This window comes from Manis javanica, chromosome 4 (genome assembly GCF_040802235.1).
Source record: "Manis javanica isolate MJ-LG chromosome 4, MJ_LKY, whole genome shotgun sequence".
Lineage (NCBI taxonomy): Eukaryota > Metazoa > Chordata > Mammalia > Pholidota > Manidae > Manis > Manis javanica.
Genome location: NC_133159.1, coordinates 140,512,931 through 140,526,415, shown reverse-complemented (window position 1 = coordinate 140,526,415; position 13,485 = coordinate 140,512,931). Strand labels below are relative to the sequence as shown.

The 13,485-nt window shown below is 49.9% G+C and overlaps 1 long non-coding RNA gene across 1 annotated transcript in view; it reads right to left on the bottom strand.

Annotated features, from left to right (window-relative positions):
- Positions 1–1,482: 1,482 nt before the first annotated feature.
- LOC118969300 (uncharacterized) overlaps positions 1,483–13,485 on the bottom strand; it is a 93,722-nt gene continuing 81,719 nt past the window's right edge. The window contains exons 7-9 of the long non-coding RNA XR_012130584.1: positions 3,665–3,706; positions 1,908–2,020; positions 1,483–1,497 (exon numbers count right to left, since the gene is read on the bottom strand). This is a non-coding gene — a long non-coding RNA (uncharacterized lncRNA). The remainder of the gene's footprint in view (positions 1,498–1,907; positions 2,021–3,664; positions 3,707–13,485) is intronic.

Here is a 13,485-nt window from a genome sequence, read left to right as displayed (position 1 = left end):
TGCTTTGAATTAGACTGTATTCACCTAACAGCCCTTTGTTGAGCACCTGCTGGGTGCCAGGCACTGTGCTAGGCACAGGGACACCTGTGAATAAAGACACGCCTTCCCCAGAGCAGCTCACAGTCCAGCCTCCCTCAACAGATCGAAATCCAAGTTACTCGGCAGTATAGTGTCCTCATGTTTTATGAAATTTTGCATTATATGAATCAGACACTGTGATATAAATATGTTAATAAAGGCTCATTTTATATGCAATATTTGAAATAATGTGCAATGAACTATCTTTTTAAGCTTGAAGAATGTTGAAGCTGGCAGGCCCGAGGAATTGAAAACTGTTTGCATGCTCTCTGTACGGCAATGCCACTTTAACTGATAAAAAGAAACACCTACCAACCTGTCAGGAGTTGTCTTAAATGATGCCAGTTTCTGAACTATACAAGGCAATCTGGAGTGCGTGTCTCACACACAATGTGACAAGTCTGATGTTCAGAGTTCTGGCTGCAGAATCAGAGTATGGGGATTCTTACTCCAAGGCTCCACCACTGTGTGATCTTGAACAAGGCACTGTGCCTCTCTGTACCTCCCTCTAGTGGGCTTCTGAGGACTAAGTGCATTGTTCCATGCCCTGTGCTCAGAAAAGGATCTGCTACCACTGCCACAGGAGGCATGTGCAGCACCTCTTGGGACCCGGACCTGGGTAAGCAGGAAAGGGAGTTTGACACTCACACTTTGGGGAACATGAACAGCTGCCTAGAGCAGAAGCAGGTGAAACAGAGCTCTGCATGACCCCTGGGGCCCCAGAGCCACACAACTACAAGCCCTTCTTCACGTGGGTAGAGTCCCCCCATGCCAGTACTTGCCCTTTCATACCTGGGGACTATAGCACCTTCCAGACACTTGATCCTGACCGTCTGTGCACTCCTGTTTCAGGAAATCAGACACTCCAGATTCTTTTTAAAACTAACGCAGCCCTAATAGGCCACATCCTCATCCAGGAGAGAAAGCAGGGTAGGTGCCCAGGTGTCCCCAAACCAAGCCTCTGGAGAGCAAATTGGTATTCCAAAAGCCTGCCTCTCCAAAGTGCTCAATTAGTAAACATTTTTTAAAGCCAATCTAATGTGATAAATACTGCCCTGGAGCTCACTCTGGGGAAGCACAGTGGGCCCACCTCACCCAGCCTGGAGGACCAGGGGGGCCTCCCCAGAGAGGGGATGAGGCGCTGCACTCCAGCTGTCTGGAGTGAACCCAAGGAGCCAAGTGAGGGGGTGGGGGTTGGGGGGAGCAGATCAGGCAGGGGGAACAGTTTGCACAAAGGTATGGAAAAGAGAAAGCTCAGCACTTTCAAGGAACTGCCAGTAGCTCCAACCAGGATCTAACTTACCCCCAGGTGAAATGGTTTCTGGGCTGAGCGAAGCTAAGAGAGATTCTCTCAAAGGGGTCCATGACCTTCACGCTGTGGCTGCCTCCAGCAGTCTGGTGAAGCCCATGGGACCCCACCTTTAAAAGCATAAAGTATATAGAATTACAAAGGAAACCAATTATAGCAAAGAAGTTACCATCCAAAGATTTCTTTAAATGTATGTGTGTTCACAGTAATATATACACCTCTTTCTCAATGCATTAAATGACAAGATCTAGTGGCAGGAGGTAGTGCTAGCAAATATTGTTTTTCAAGATATTAAAACAACTGTAACGATATGAAAACACCTACGAATTCTATTGGCGACAAATCCCAAGTACTGCTAACCCCACTGTAGTTTGTTGCCTATATTTATAATAAAGGGAAATATTCATTGCAGTTAAAGGTTAGTGAAAATAAAGATGTGGTTTTTTAAGAGCTCATGAACCCCCAGAATTCCCCCCACATTCCCCCCAGATCTACAGGATGCAAGGAGAGAAGCACCCACCTCCCACAAAGACTCGGTTCTGTTCTCGAAGCACTGCATCAAAGCCAGACTGCTTGTTCCACCACTGCTGCAGAATCTTGGGCAGGAAACCCCACATCCAGTGCCTCAATTTCCTGTGAGAAACAAATGAATTGACACACAATGCAGTCAATAGAGCACCTGGCACATAGTAGGTGGTCAATAAATAAGGGCTAGCTGTTTTCAATCTTATTCTCAGCCCCCAAAGGCAATGGGGGGAGAGACTTGCAGATGGGGGCATTATATACTAACTGAAGTCAGGTTAATAAGCACACGAAGCACAATTAGCAGTTATTTCAATTCTGAGGTTTGCTTGACTATAAAAGCCTCACATTTGTCCTTCCCTGATTTCTCTGCTAATTACAACTGCTGCTGTCCATCGCAGCTGCCACACGACACCCGTGCTGGCTGCATCGAAAGTAGTTGTTAAGGCAGTATAATGGTGTGTGCTGCCTAATTGGCCATCGTGCCCAGGATGAATGGAGTCAGAGGATGGAGGCTGGCCAGGACCTGGCCCTAGAACACTGAGCTGTGCAGCCCCAGTGAGCTCCTGGTCCTCCACCTGCTTCCCAAGCTGACCCACAGGACCATGCCATGAATGGGTATTGGGATAGGAGTGCTGAACTAGTTGGTCCTGGGGCCCCTGGCTGGGGCCAGCCCTGCCTCTGACTTGCTGTGCAACCACGACTTGGCCCCTGAATGTCTCTAAGCTGCACTTCAATCATCTATAAAATGAGGGAGAGGAGGAGGTGGGTCTAGCTGCTCTCTAGGGTCCTTCCAACTCCCACCACCCCTACTGTGCTTTAATTATTCCATGGTAGGTTCTCCTTCAATGCCTGGGCTGTTTGCCCCAGTTCCCTGAGGGGCATCACTGGTTGCCTAAGGGAGAGAAAGGGTGGAGGGAGATGGACAGAAGCAGTAGTGCTCACCAAACATTGCATCTGGAACCATGCACTTCCCAACTTCCACGCATTTAGATGAGGCCACATGACTTTCTGGCCAATGGGCTGTGGGCAGAAGTGATGTGCATCACTTCCGGGGCAAAGCATTAAATGCGAGTACATGACCACCCATGGTCTTTTCCTGTGCTGTGGCTAAGGAGGCTTTGTTGTGAGATGGTAGAATTGCGCTGAGACAGAAGCAGCCCAGATTGCCATGATACGAAAACGTCTGCCAGAGGACATGAGCAGCAAACTTTGCAAAGGCAAGAAGTAAACCTTGGCTGTGTTATGCCATTATGGTTTGCAGGCTATTGTTACCACAGCATAAACTTGCGTCACAGAGTAATTTTTGCTGAAGTACTCATATGATGGGTTTTTGAAATAACGGATTTAGGGAGCAACTGCTTCACAGTACTAATAAGAAAAGGAGTATACTATAGCAAGAGGGAGTAGACCTTCCAACAATGAGGCTGGCTCAGCCATGAGATGAGTGATCCTCCCTAGGCCGTCCCACCGTGTTCCCCTTAACCTTTAAGTGAGGAGCTTCAAACCAAGCTTAATGCACCAGCAATCTATGAGCAGCCCCGACAATGAGGAACCACGGCAGAGAGTGAGAGGTACTCTGAGGGGAGTTTTCAGGTAAGTTACAAAGAAGAAAATGCATCTAGTGACCGCAGAATCATGCGACCAATTTCAGAACTGAGAAGACAGTGTTTGAATATGGGTTTACTCGGGGGCTCCTTCTATCAAGTGGATATTAAAGAAAAATAAAGTTCACTTCCTAGCAGTAACTCTTACCTTCTAGGGTAAGGAGGTTTCCCTCTCCCTTCTGGAAGGGCTCTAGAATGAGAAAAAGAAATGGATCCTTTCTCATTATTATGGCATGAAAGAATCCTACAGAACTTTTTTTTTTCTTTAATCCAAACTCCTTGAGTTAGGAAATAATTCTAGATGGTCTCAGTCTTTAATCAGAGACCTTAGTAATTATCATGGAGTCCACAGCAGCATACAGTTCCAGAGTCACAGGAATCTTAAAACAACAGCAAGTCCAGGAAAAAAAAAAACCAGGAGAATGGGGTCATCTGTCTGCTGGGCCATCAAGGCCTAAGCTACCAGGGGAGCCGCTGGCTGCCCCGTCTTGGGGATGCCTTGGTGGGCAGGCCCCCACCCTCACCCTCTCCTGGTGCCTACGCTTCATGCCCCCACAGCGGAGTTGTGAGCAAGCTATCCCCAAGCAGCAAATAATAAATGAAGAGTGCGACTTTGTGTCTGAAGGACAAATGCCAAGTTTCCTCTCTGGGGCCCTCTCCTAAACCTCCACATTGCACCTCCACCTGACCCGGCTGTCAGGCCTGCTGCCCCAGGCTCTCCTTGGTTGTGATAAACACAAGACAACACATTTCCTACACCCTCATGCCCGCAGTCAGGGAAAAGGGAGTGCAAAAATCCATCCAAGCCACTCAGAGATTTATGTTTGAAATTATTTTCCTTTATCAGGGGAGAAGATGAACAGATGTTCCTAAAGGTGAACCTTATAAATCAGTGCAGCTGTGTTGGTGCATTCGTGCCCTTTTCGGCAACTCAGCTGGGTTTGGTTTCTGCAGCAACACCTGGGATGTGTAATGACGCATACCCATCCTACCACCTCCCTTTGACTTCCCTACCTCTTACCTCACTTTGAATCAGCTTCAACCCCTTCTCCAGGAAGCCTTCCCAGATTAAGCTCATCTGTTTCCCACTCAAGCTCTGGCCCCTCCTCAGCCCCCAGTGAGCTCAGATCATTCCATGAACACTAGTCCAGGAATCCCTAGAGAGTTAGGGGGTACTGACTGCCTTCCGCATCAGACCAGGGGCTCCCCCAGGGCAGACCACCTCTCCCCCAGCAACCCAGCACTCCTAAGGACAGAAAGCATGCTTTCCTAATTCTGTCTCTTTGGCAGGTCAAGTCACTCTGCTTTAGAAAGCAGGGGAAGCAATGTGGCTGCACACTCTAACGGAAGGGTTCTGACAAAGGGAGACGCTGTGAAGTTTGAAGGTCTCAACCATGCTAAATGTTTGCATGTGCTTGCAATTTTCTGGAAAAAGGGTCTTTCAAATGATCCTCAAATGCATCTGTTCAGAGCCAGACTAAGACGTCCGGAAGCACCAAGCCCTCAAAGGATTGGGGTACTGCCCTACCCACACCCACCATCTGTAATTCAAAATAAAAACAGCTCTGAACTCTAAAACACAAAGCTTCCATGATATACAAGTTCATGTACCTCAACATCTCATTTTCCATTGATGCCCTTAGCACATGCGAAGTCTTCTCAAAGGGTGACCCCTGAACTAGGCCAGCTATGTAGAAAAGATTAGTGCTGGTGGCTCCAAGGATGGAGATAGAGAAATAGAACACTCCCAGTCCCTGAAGCAGACAAGCAGGTGGGGAATTAGGCTATGTCTGTCCCCGGGAAACATCTGCTTCCCCAGCCTGGGCAGAAGCTAAGGAGGTGGGGCTATTTTTCAGGTTTTCTGAACTGGAACAAGACACAGAGGATGAAACTCTGTAATAGCAGCTGGGATCCTCTGGGTTTTGGACCCACTGAGCACCTTCTTTTCCAAACACCCACCCCTCCCTGTCCCCACCCTATCTCCACTCTCAAAAGCCAGGAGGGCCCCTGAAGTACTCTGGTGAAGGAAAGACTTAAGGACTCCCACGAAACCCCACCACCAACACCTTTGAAAAGCCATCAGCCCCCAAATCTGATGCCAAATCTCAGGTGGCCCCCATAGACCCCACACCCACTTCAGAGCATAGCCTCACAAACCACAGCCCACACACAGCCCTGAAAGCCATATACCCCAAAGCAAAGGGTCAAAGTTGAGGCAGTGAGCCTTCTGCCCAAACCCCCAGGGTCTGGAGACCAAAGAGGATGTTGGATGAAGACGCAGGAAGGCTGGAGGCTGGGAATCGGGAAAACTAGTCCTAGGTCCCAGCCTCCACGGCGCTATTCAAGCCACTCTGGCCCCCAGTCTCTCCTTTTGTAAAAGGAGGGACTTGGGCACCTGAGCGCTGATTACATCGTGGGTCTTGGTTGGGGGTCTATACCACAGAGGGGGCCTGGGCTTAGGGATCGTCTCAGAGCCTTTTCTCCACCTTAGAATACTAGCCTGACCCCAGGATGTGAGCCCACACTCTTCTCAAACTGGGTATTTGCCTTCGAGAGGAACCTTTAATTGCCCTGGCAGAAGTACAGGCAGAGAGACGAGCAAAGGGGGTTAAACTCAGGCCCTCATCTGGCTGAGGGGAGGGTATGGCTGGTGAAACTTGCTGGGTAGGCTGTAGACAAGGTCCTGAGAACCTGGCAGTCCTGTGATCTCCTTTGGGCCCTCACGGCACACTCTGCTGAAAAGGAAGGGAAGCACTGAAAAGTTAAAAGGACATGGGAGGGAAACTAAGGTTTGCAGAGGCTTTGCTGGGCACATGTCTAACTGCATTCAATCCCCACAGCCCTGTGCAATTAGTACTACTGTTACCCCCATTTTATACATGAGAAAACTGAGGTTCAGAGAGGTCAAATGACCTGCCCAAGATGACACAGCAAGGAAATGGCAGGGCCAACACTCGAGCTTCAAAGTGTATGTTTTTCCATGGAATTAATCCATGATGGGAGCCTCTGGCAACAGGCTCAGAGATCCCAGGACACAGCCTAGCCAGGGCTCCCCTTCAAGGAACTAGATGAGCAGTCACTGCCCAAGGTGTGCTGAGATAGGGCCCCGCAATTCTCACACCACACCCCACCTGCCCTACTCCCAGGAGGCTCTCAGAGCCCAGCCACCCCTGTTCCCCTCAGCTCTGAGCCAGACACCTGGGAGGCCAGCAATCAGACACCTGTGGGGCAGGCAGCACAGTGTCTCCCTGCTGCCCCAGCTTTGCCACACCATGCTTTGCCCACAGCCTTCCTGGGCTCCTGGCCCCATGGCTGCCTGACTCATGGCCACCCTGTGTAATAAAGTGTGCAGTCTAATTGATCCCCTGATGACAGCCCTCAGCCACCAGGAGACAGGTGCAGAGGCTGGGGGGCAGTGGGCAGGGAGCTGAATCAAGGAAGGGGCAAGGGCTCCATTCCATTCCTGTACCTACAGAAGACTGGGGGTGTCAGGGGGATGACAAGAGATTTAAAGATCAGGGAACTAGGGGGTGGAGGGGTTGCTGGGGTGGGGAAGGGTGCCTAGCCTCCTGGGACCGCAGGGTCAGGCTCTTAGAAGGAGCTCTCCAGCCACCAGATTCTTTAGACAGAATACTCTCAAATAGCTCTGTACACAGCTTAACCCCTGCTGAAAGGAGAGGGGGTCCATCAGTGCGGAGGCCAGCCAGGCAGAGAAGATTCAGTGGGAATGGCACTGGCCCAAAAGGCGGGACCCCTAGGCCCACCACCAGCTTGCTGTGTGACTCTGGTAAGTCATGCCCCTCTCTGGGCCTCAGTTTCCTTTTCCTGTGAATCAGGATTTGGTTAGACTCACTCATTTATGCAACAAATGATCCATGTTATGTCTGGGAATGGGGAGCACAGGTGAGACCAGAAGATAAAAGAAAAACTCAGGGTGCTTGAAGTCTAGTAGAGAAGGTAAGATTTGTAATAATACTAACAGCTATGGAGCACCTACTGTTTACCAAGCAAAACCCTATGAAATGGACACTAGTGTTATCCCCATTTTACAGATGAAGAAACTGAGACTCAAGAGAGGTTCATTAATTTGCCCAAGGCCATATAGCTAGTAAGTAGCAGAGCAACAATAACAGTAAACACAAAATACTGTGGATATTCAGGAGAGGGAAGGCTTCCTAGAGGAGGTGGCTTCTGATATGAGCCTTGGAAAGACAGGCAATTTGGACATGCAAACATTTAGGGAAGGGACAATGAGAACTTCTATTAACTGAAAATTCCAATAGCACTTGTCACCCACTCTCTGCCAAAACACCACCCCCGGCCCCAGGAGAGGGGCAGAACCCGGGCTAGCCTCGGAGTAGTGCAGGTGGGGTGAGTGGCAAAGTGGGAGGAGGGAGGCAGGGTGAATAAAAACACTTCCCAAAACAAGTCCTGGCCAAGCTTCTAGAATTGGGGCCGGAGGGAAACCCTAGGAGACAGCAGGGTGGTTGCCCACAGACCAGGGAGGAGGATATGCTGCCTACAGGGCAAGAGAGGGCAGTCTCCACACTGTACCCACAGCACCCCAAGAATTAAGAAGGCAGAAGAAGAGATGGGCCAGTCAACTGTGACTCACGCACACATGGAACACTGGGAAGCCATGAAGTACAATTTGGGGAGGATATTTATTGACGTGGAAGAGTGGTCATGTATATTTCAAGTGAAAAGGCAGGTTGCAAAATAATATGTATGGTATGATGCCATTCTTGGAGGGAGAAAAATATCTTTATTTAAATCTAGGAGGATATACAGATCTTCCTCGACTTACAATGTGGTTAGGTCTAGATAAACTCATTGTGAGTTGAAAATATCTTAAGTCAAAATGTATTCAATACACCTAACCTACTGAACATCATAGCTTAGCCTAGCCTAGCTTACATGTGTTCAGAACACTTACATTAGTCTGCAGTTGGCAAGAATCACCTCACACAAAGTCAATTTTATAATAAAGTGCTGAATATCTCATATAATTTATTGAATTCTACACTGAAAGTGAAAAACAGAATGGTCATCTGGCTGCAGAATGGCTGTCAGGGACCCCCATGATCACTGGGAGCTTCGGCTCAGCTCGGCTCACTGCCACTGCCCAGCATCACAAGAGACAATCGGATCACATGTCACTAGCCCGGGAAAAGATCCACATTCAAAATTTGAAGTATGGTTTCTACTGAAGGTGTATTGCTTTTGTACCATTGTAAAGTCAAAAAATTTTAAGTTGAATTTTCATCTGTATACCCAAAATTTCAACAGTGGTTATCTCTGGGCAGTAAACTGTGATGGACTTTCACCTTCTTTACTTATTTCTAATTATTCTACAATAACAGGCATTATCTGTGTAATTGTTAAGGTTTTTTTTTAATGAGGTAAATATATCAAGGATTTTGGCAGAGCGGTGTAGGCAGAAGAAGAGATGGGCCAGTCACCTGGGTGCAGGCGTTGGGAAGGCTCAGTCTGGATGGGGGCGGGTTGGGTCTCCTGAGGGCCCAGAAGTCTTCCCAGTCCCCAGAAGTGAAGGGTCCAGTCTGGAAGGCCCCAGCTACCTGATAAAAGGCAGAAGGGAGTAGGTGGAGCAGCTGGGAGTCCCGGGAGAGATGCACGTTTGGAGGACTAGACTTGGGTGCTGTGAGAGGAAGGCAGGCCTCGGAGACGAAAGTGGGTCTGCTGTGGAGCTGGTGGCCCGGGGTGCTGGCAGAGGCAGCCTAGGTGGTAAAGCCAGATCACCACCGAGTGCTGTACCCCACCGGAGCTTTAGTGCTCACTGGGGGCAGGTGGGGAGGAGCCTAGGAGGCTTGTGCTAGAAGAGAGGGAGTTCGATGAGGTCCAGGCTGGGGAGGGCGTGCAGGGTAAACTGCCCTTCAAGAGCAAGATAGGATGGACTGAGCAGAAGCCACAGTAGTGGCAGCCTGGGTCACTTACGTGTTTGTTATTCTCTGGGCCCATATCTGTTTCCCCTCCATCACTGGCAGTAAAATCCTTAAAACACCCAGGACTCTCCTTGACTGGATAATAATCAGAGCTTCTAAAAGATCCATAGGCTATCTTTAAAGGTAGCAAGATTCCTGTCCCTGGAGGTATTCAAACAGAAACCGGAAACCATCCTGCCCTGCTCTCAAGTGGTATGCATCAAAAAGAGGGTCAGACCTCTGAGGTCCCTCCTATTCCTAAGATCCTCTGAATGTGGAGTTTTAGGCAGCAATGGCTGTGAAGAAGATTCCTGGCTAAAAAGAAGATAGTCACCATTCCCCTCCCTGGTTCAAACAGTGTCTGAAGGAAAAACCTGTCTGTCTGCAGGCGTGGTTGGCAGGGACCCCAGGTTCTGGAAAAGGTCCCCTTCCCTGTGCACCCCGCCTCCTGCCTCAGGGGAAGTGGGTGTCTGTGGTCAGCCTTGCTGGACGTGTTGTTCGGGTTCAGGGCCCAAGGGGAAAAAATGTGCCGGGTATAAAGGGAAGCAGCTCACAAAACCACAGGGAACTTCGCAAAGTGAAATACGGGTCCTCCTGCATTAGTGTTTCAGCAAGTGCACCACGGTGACAGTGGGACATTCTGTGAGCTTTCAGTGGCACACGGAATTAGTGGAAACATCAGTGTCAGCATTGTTATAGATTCAGGAAAATCAACACAGATAAAGAGAAGCAGCTATAAAAATGTGGGTAGGTCGTGCAAAGCGAACAACTGATACTAATTGTAGTTATACTGACTATTTACCATTTACCTCTCATCTGCGGCCTAATAACTATCATATTTGTTGTTAAATGGGGAGGATTTGTAGGGAAGCAGATTTGGGCTTGCTCAAAGGAAGAATTTCCCAGTAATTAGGGCAGCACAACAACAGGATCTGTTGCTCAGGGAGGCCATGAGCTCCACATCCTGAAGTATTCAAGCAGCGGCAGCAGACAGTGGGCTGGGTCCCTTCCGTTCACCCGTCAGGCCCACGTTCCACCCTCACCCTGCCCTCGCCCCTGGAGGATGGCCAGCAGGGACCCATCACCTGCTGGGGTCTCTCTGCTTTCTGGATGGGTCTGGCCACTGGGAGCCCTGGCAGGGCCCAGGAGAGAGGAGACGCCCTCCCAGCAGGACCACCTCGGGCCTCAGGACCTCTGGGCAGAGCTCAGCAGCTGCACCACACAGCCCCGGCTACTGCTGGCTTCTGGATTCGGCTCCTCTCACCCAGCAGGGGCCCCAGGAGGGGCTCCAGCGGGGAGTAGCTGTTACTAGCCCTGAGATGCTGCACCGCCCCTGTGGTTTCCCTGCCCCCTGCCTGCACCTTGTAAATTGTTCCTTTATTAAAACCCTCCCAAAATGATCCTAATGTGAGTGCGCCATCTGGTTCCTGCTGGGATCCTGGCTGATACAGTGGGGTTCCTAATCAAACAAAAAATTAAACTACATGGCCTCTCTACATCATACAATTATTTCAGCAGTTCCATGAAATGTGAGTCAGATTCACTTTGTCGTCAGCTTTATTTCATTATAGTACTAAACTTTATGTTATCAGCTGTGGCTTGTGGCTCACAATTTCCAAAACCATTCCTGCTCACGGCTGCTATCTACAAACAGGGAAACTGAGGCCTCCCGGAACCTTATGCAGGGTCACAGCCAAACACAGGACAGAAAGCCCAGGACCCCACCCCCAGGGCACCTTCCCTGAGCAGAGCAATCTGACTGGCCCCTGCCATGCTCCCATTTCCCCCTCCCACAACTGAGGCAGCCACTCCTTCTCTCCCCAGTCCTCTCCCCTCCCCATTTCCTGGTGGGAGAGGCCCTTGGGGAAAATGATGAGGCTTTTACAGCATTCCGAGGTAAGCACTTAATAACTCTCCAGGCTATAGATCTGTGCTTCGCATGAGCTGGGGATAATTCACAGTAAAATATGACTTTTCATTTATCACACTGATGTGTAATAAATACTTCCCCATGAAGCCTGGGCGCAGAAGGGGGATGGGGTGAGCAACCAAGAGATGAGGCTCCGTGACTGTGTGTCGGGGTTTCACGTCCACAGCAGGTAGACTTAGAGGCTGAGCAAACCCAAACCTCAGGGAGAGCAGAACCCTGGAACTGGAGGTGCTCACAGTGTGATGGGAAACTCCTTCAGGACTGTCAGCCAGGGTGACACCACAGCTCCACCACCAGCCTCACCACCATTTCTGAGAAATCAAGAACCTCCTTCCAGGAGCCAAACTCCCCCAAAAGCCAGTGGGGCCTGAATCCAAAAGCCTAGGCAGATGTCCTCTTCCTCCACACTCACATCTGGTTCTCTCTGACTTGTCTTAAAAGAGCTCCCATCCCCCCTCCATCCAACACCCCATCTCCATCCCCACTGACACTGCGGTGCTAATAATTGGTTTTCTAGCTTGTTTTCCACTTTTTCACAATTAGAGAATAAGCAGAAGAGCTCTCATTTATTCTGCATCTATTGTGGGTCAGGAGCACTTGCTCATTTAATTCTCAAACCGCCCCCCCACAGCATTACTACCACCCCCAGCTCACAGGGGGGAGCACTGGCAATCAGGGGGTTGAGTGACGTGCCCAAGATCATACTGTGATTACATGGTGAAGGCAGACCTCAACCCAGATCTACAAGTCCCATTGTCTTCACTGCCATATTGTCTTAGGTTGGTCTCCCCCTGAAGCAGATCCTAAGATCTGAGTGCAAGATATATACTTAGGAAGTGACCCCAGGAAGCATCAGTAGGAAAGTGGAGCTTTGAAACGGGGAAGGAGTAAAGCCAACGGAGAATGTGTTATGAGCATGTTACACCTGAGGGCCTCCACGGACAGTGTAGAACACACCAAAGGCAATCCTGCCCAGTGAGTGAGGGAGCTGGGATTTTGCCCACCAATTCCTGTCAGTGAACAGCCGAGGGTGCTCACTCACCCCGCTGAGATGTCTGAGAGGTTTCAGCAGCCAGAGAAAGCCTTGGAGCAGAATCTGGTTTGCAAGCTGCCAGTTAGCAGCCAGCGGTCTGCATGCATGGAAACAGCAAATGCCAGTGGGGCATGGACAGGACATTGACAAAGCCTGCCTCCCTGCTCAGGCCCTGGAGCTCTGTTATCACTTGCCTGAACAAACATAGCAGCCACCTAACTGCTCTCCTCCTGTCTGGCTTTCTCCCCATCTGACATATCCTCCATTCCAAACAGAAGTACATTCCACCTTCATTCACACAGCAAAGAATGGGTTGGAAAAGTATCCCCTCCACCAGGAAGAACAGCTTGCTGATGTCTGGGGGCATCCCTGACTGCACAAAGGCCGAGAGCATCAGGTCTGGATTATCTTCAATCTTCACTCAGTGCCTAAGGCAGGATCTGTACACAGTAGGTGCTCAGTGAATTTTGCTGCATTTGAAATGAATCCCAGATACACTTTGCAGGGAGGGGAGCGCTAGCTTCCCTGATAGCCCCTCTTCACTATTTATACTGAAGAACAGATCATGCCCTCCCTGGCAGTCTTGCTCTGCCCAGTGTAGGCTGCTACCACAGCCCCTAGTGCAAGGCTTCCTCCCCTGGAGGACTGAGTCTTAGCCATGTCTTAGTGCTACACACACACTTCCCAGAGCTGAGCCCAGAGCCTGAATCAGAGTCAGGCTTACTACATGTTAGTCAAATGCAAGCCCCAGGGACTGAATGAATGAATTGAGCAGTGAGTGGTTCCATGACCCCAGTTTGAGAAATTCTTTGGGCCAATGGGCACATGAGGCCAGGACTCCGCTGGCCTGGTGGGAAGAAAGGCAGAGGTATAGTAGAGGTGTCCATGATGGCGAGAGGCTTCATGGAGTGCACACACCACCACCACCACCAGGGGCATTCATCCCTCCTCTTGGAGCTCTGACTCGGAGACCAGGGACCCACGCCTGACCACAGAGACGAGGAACCATGACAGGGTTGACTGGCCAAGGACCATCGGTTGGCTCTGAGATACATCCAGGGTTC